Source organism: Pseudophryne corroboree, chromosome 11 (assembly GCF_028390025.1).
Source record: "Pseudophryne corroboree isolate aPseCor3 chromosome 11, aPseCor3.hap2, whole genome shotgun sequence".
Classification (NCBI taxonomy): Eukaryota; Metazoa; Chordata; class Amphibia; order Anura; family Myobatrachidae; genus Pseudophryne; species Pseudophryne corroboree.
In genome coordinates this window covers 33,794,010-33,799,648 of record NC_086454.1, presented here as the reverse complement: position 1 = coordinate 33,799,648, position 5,639 = coordinate 33,794,010, and the positions used below count along the sequence as shown (strand labels likewise).

Genomic DNA, 5,639 nt, shown 5'->3' with positions numbered 1-5,639 from the left:
AAAGCAGGCTATTGCTCGCTGGATCTGTAGCGCGATTCAACTTGCACATTCTGCGGCTGGACTGCCGCATCCTAAATCTGTAAAAGCCCATTCCACGAGGAAGGTGGGCTCTTCTTGGGCGGCTGCCCGAGGGGTCTCGGCTTTACAACTTTGCCGAGCAGCTACTTGGTCGGGGTCAAACACATTTGCTAAATTCTACAAGTTTGATACCCTGGCTGAGGAGGACCTAGAGTTCGATCATTCGGTGCTGCAGAGTCATCCGCACTCTCCCGCCCGTTTGGGAGCTTTGGTATAATCCCCATGGTCCTTACGGAGTTCCCAGCATCCACTTAGGACGTTAGAGAAAATAAGATTTTACTCACCGGTAAATCTATTTCTCGTAGTCCGTAGTGGATGCTGGGCGCCCGTCCCAAGTGCGGATTGTCTGCAATACTTGTATATAGTTATTGGTTAACTAAAGGGTTATTGTTGAGCCATCTGTTGAGAGGCTCAGTTATATTTCATACTGTTAACTGGGTATAGTATCACGAGTTATACGGTGTGATTGGTGTGGCTGGTATGAGTCTTACCCGGGATTCAAAATCCTTTCCTAGTAATGTCAGCTCTTCCGGGCACAGTATCCTAACTGAGGTCTGGAGGAGGGTCATAGAGGGAGGAGCCAGTGCACACCAGGTAGTCCTAAAGCTTTCTTTAGTTGTGCCCAGTCTCCTGCGGAGCCGCTATTCCCCATGGTCCTTACGGAGTTCCCAGCATCCACTACGGACTACGAGAAATAGATTTACCGGTGAGTAAAATCTTATTTTTACACATTGCGGCAGCCGGTCCTCCTTTTTACACATTACGGTAGCCAGACCCCCTTTTTACACATTATGGCAGACTGTGTCCGAGAGAGATACCATCTCCCCGCTGACAGGCTCCTCGTGCAGCTCCCTCGGTGCAGGCAGGTGAGAAGGAGGAGGAGGAGGGAGGGGGACTGGAGCCGCAGCAGCGCTATGTCATTGGTAGTAAGTGCTGTTGCAGCAGCCCCCTCTCCTTCCGTATTGGCTGCCTGGCGCTGCTGTGGATGCTGGGATGGAGGAACCACATCCCAGCATCCACCGCAGCGCCAGGCAGCCAATACGGAAGGAGAAGGGACTGCTGCAGCGGCGCTTACTACCAATGAAATAGCGCTGCTGCTGGTCCAGTCCTCCTCCTCCTTCTCCCCTGCCCGGCGCTGCTCTCTTCTCCCTCCACAGCGCGGCGGCGCACAGCACAGAACAGGCGGCATGTAATGAGTCAATTTGACTCATTACATGCCGCTGGCCGTGCGCCCTCAGGGCAACTGCGCTGTGTGCCAAGCCCACGTGGCACACACGTAGTTACGGCCCTGGTATAAGGGGTTCTACTACACTGACCACGCCCTCTTTTGAGTGGCCACGTCCCCTTGCATAATTACATGCTTAACTTATCCGTACCCCCACTTCAAAATTTCCACTTCGACCACTGTATAACTCCTATCTATATATATATCTATATATCTATATATATCTATATATCTACCACCCACCATTCCGGAAAGAAGATCCGCATCACTCACATTCTGTCATGTCAAAGTACTTTTGTAATTTATTACATTAAATGCCCTTGCGGATTGCTATACATTGGCAAAACCATACGCCAATTCAGAGAAAGAATGGCATTACACCGTCAGGCCATCCGTGCAGCTCTAGAAGGCACTCATCAAGAACAGCCCGTAGCTCGGCATTTCCGTGAGGCAAAACATTCCCTGGCTAGCATGCGACACAAAATCATCGATCACATCCCCAACAACATCCGAGGGGGTGACCGTGGAACAGCATTACTCCGTAAGGAAGCTCGTTGGATCTTTGAGCTACGTACCTTGGCCCCTTATGGACTTAATGAATCTAACAATTTAGGCTGTTTTTTATAATTTTCTTTTCTCAGATTCTGCATATGTATTTTTTTGCTTTATATATTCAGTTTTTTCATACAGCTATACTTAACCTTTTTTTCATAGCTATTTTTTTGCAATATGTGTACCTTATGATAGTGCTGTGCATTATCAATGAGTATATCGATAGGTCATAATCTGTTATATCAGTATTGGCCCTTTCAGGCTGAGGTAATCCTCAGATTTATTTTCTGTATATTTTTCTGTAAATATTCCTATGGTCCGTTCCAGGTTTTTGGGATATCTCCAATTAATCATATAAAAGATTTTTTTAGGGATACAATTTTCAGGACTGTACTTAATTATTTAGTATTTCTTTCATGCTCAGCCCTTGTATATATTGTTACAATTATTCCTTTCTTGGGGATTGTTACTTCTTTTTTTCTAATGTGTGTTTATTTTCACTCTCAGCATTGGTGCGGCTACCAGACGGGTTGCTATGACTACGGCGCCGGAGGGCGCGCGTCGCTTGACCGTGACGTCATCAGTCCCCGTCCAGGACCCGCACGTGTATGGAATAATCTGTATGGGGTGGTGGTATGTGGTTGCTATTTAAGGTAAGCTTTGTTCACTTTGTTCTTTGATTCTGTCCTGACGAAATTTATTCTATTAAATGAAACGTTGACTTCGTTATGCTGCGCTGTCAGCTTTGGTCTTTTGCTGCCTGAGGGTATGTTGTAAAGTCTTGGAGTGCCGTATCCTCTGTTCATTGACTATATATATATATATATATATATATATATATATATATATATATATATATATATATATATATATATATAAAATATATATATATATATATATATATATAGAAACCAAGAATATGGGCACAAGCGACCAATGGTGTCTGTAGTAAAGGAACGTAAAAAAGATTTTTTTATATAAAAAAGAGCATATTTATTTTACACGAGTAAAAACACTGATATACTTTGATTTAAAAAAATGCTTAAGCATGAGAATTCATAAAAAATGCATGAAAAATACATGAACATGTGATTAAAAGAGAAGAAAAAATCTAAAAGTACAAGGTACACATCGATTTGTAGTAAATGTGTAGAAAGTGCTTATCTTAGGTTCAGGAGGTTGATCTGGGAAAGATCATGGAATGCCCAACGCGTTTCGTCCTTCAGGACTTCATCAAGGGTAGTGTGCTACTGGGACAGGGCTTGTATTTATACCTCTGTCAATTAGAAGACTATGTGTGACATCACTTCCTCCCACAGTGATGTTAGGGAAGAACAGAAATCTTAGTGTGTTTTAGATTTAAATGATTTGTATATGAGTACTACAAATTGTCTCTAAACAAAGCTAATCCTTATCACATATTTAAAAACGAGTAGTTTGGTGAGTGTAAGTGATTTGTTTACACTGTACTGGCAGCAGGTACTTCCGCCCCACTTCCGGTGGTACGACGGGCTCTACTGCGCTTGCGTCCACTTTTGTGTTCATGATCAGGTGTTGGAAGTCCCCAGCGGGCTCCTCTGCGCATGCGCCCGCTTCTGCACTTGGTGGCACGTCAAAGAAGTCTCGTTGCTTTCGTCAGACGCCCCGTCCGCGTCATGTGTTGGAACCCGGAAGCTCTGTGTGCCGTGGAGAGCGTGCTGGACTTGGAACTTCTCTGTTAGGCCGCGCGTCACTTCCTTTAGGGATTATATTCAGTGGATGATATCCGGGATTAAGTTGAGACGCACGTGAACCGCAAATGGTGTTGTTGACAACAATTTTTCAAATATGGGTCCCATTGTTGAATTCACAAATTAGGAATGTTCTGTGTGACTTTCTTTATTTGAATCCTATATGGATATATATTTTGTTGTCCCGGAAAGCATATTGGAAAAAATAAAAATATAAAATATATACGTTACCATGAAATCATGACAGGCTTATTAATAACCAGATATGTATTCATTTGTATGGAGAAAATAAAATTGAAATTACCAAAGGATCATGACCGACTTATTTAAGACCAGATATATATTAATTTCTATTTGAATGAATCATGTGACTAATAAAAGTTAATAAAAGGTACTAATAAATTAATAAAGTGCATTGTTAAATAAATAAAGTGCCTGTGCTGAGTTACTTATATCTCTTAAAAGTATACGATAGATAAATAAAGTGCCTGTGCTACGTTACTTATATCTCTTAATAATATACGATAGTGTGAGTGCTACATTGATGTGTTTTGTGTATAGTGCATTAGACAATGTCCATACTTCATAGTAAAATGGTGAGGGCCAGGAGTGTTTGGGGGTTATGTGGGTGAATGGTGATATATTTGGTTTACAGCTGTTTCACTGGTTCACGAACTCTCATGTGCATGCAATGTCTCTACAGCACCTAGTCTTCTCCGGAGGTCACCCTCCTTGATACTGGCCAGGCCCATAAAAATGCTTAGCTTCCACGATCGGACGAGAGTGGGCGTACCATTTTGGTATGGCTGTAGTCTACTTAGCACAAGTTCACCAGAGTTTTTCTCACAACTGAAATAACACCTGGAAATAAGAAAAAGCGCCATTCCCAAACACCACAGTGAATATTGTATATAGGGGGGGGGGGGGGGGGGGGGGGGGTGGAGGGTTAACAGGAAATTAGAATTCAGAGAAAGGGAGAAATTTCATAGCTTTCATTGAAACCAGTCGGATGCATCGTCTTCAATTGGAAGATCCAAAACATTTCCCTTCTGGATAGCATGTTCGCCAGGTCGCCGCTTCTTTCACCCAGTGAGACATGTTCTATGGCTTTATATGTTAAGGCCTCAGGATTGGAGTTATGGTGCGACAGGAAATGTTTGGAAACTGCATGTGTTTCCACCTTGTTTTTGATGTTACGAACGTGTTCTTGGATCCTTAGTTTCAGCTGCCTTTTCGTCTTCCCAATGTATTTTTTACCACAGTCACATTCCAGGAGGTAGATTACGGATGTTGAATTGCAATTCATATATTCTTTAATCTTAAATACTTTCGCATCACCTGTTGCAGAGAAGGTCTTCCGGTTTGGATGTAGGTACCTGCAAATATTACAGTGTCCACACTTGTAGCTACCTACACACCTGATGAGGGATTCTTTCTTGTTGGTCACCGATCTTAGCATGCTTGGTGCCACTAGGTCCTTGAGGTTTTTGGACTTTTTGAATATGATTTCAGGTTGTGGTGGTAGTATGTCTTTTAGAACCGGATCCATTAGTAAAATGTTCCAATGGGTTTTCATTGATTGATTGTCGGATGATTTTCTCGTGTCTGCTGTAGGTTGTGATAAAAGCAGTAGAGTCCTTTTTTGGTTCCCTGTTCTTGTACGTTAGAAGGTCATTTCTTTCCAGAGTGCTTGTTTTAGTTACCGCCTTATCGAGAATGTTGGTAGGATATTTCTTTTCCAGGAATCTATTTCTATATTTCTCGAGTTGGTTATTGCATTCCTCTGTTTCGCTGCAATTCCTTCTAATTCTATGAAACTGGGAATAGGGGATATTATTTTTCCACTGTTTTAGGTGATTACTCCTGTAGTCCAGGTAGCTATTGGTGTCTACTGGTTTGATGTAATTCCTCGTGATAATTCTGTTTTCTTTCCCCACAAGAATGAGGTCCAAGAATTCGATTTGTACCTGGTCCATTTTGGAAGTGAATGTGAGATTCAGGTCATTATGTGCCAGATATTGTGTAAAAAAAAAACATTAAAATCTTCCATTGTA

General features: G+C 42.3%; 1 pseudogene; it reads right to left on the bottom strand.

Annotated features, from left to right (window-relative positions):
• Window positions 1-4,279: 4,279 nt before the first annotated feature.
• LOC134971558 (5S ribosomal RNA) lies at window positions 4,280-4,399 on the bottom strand (annotated as a pseudogene).
• Between the last annotated feature and the right edge of the window lie 1,240 nt (window positions 4,400-5,639).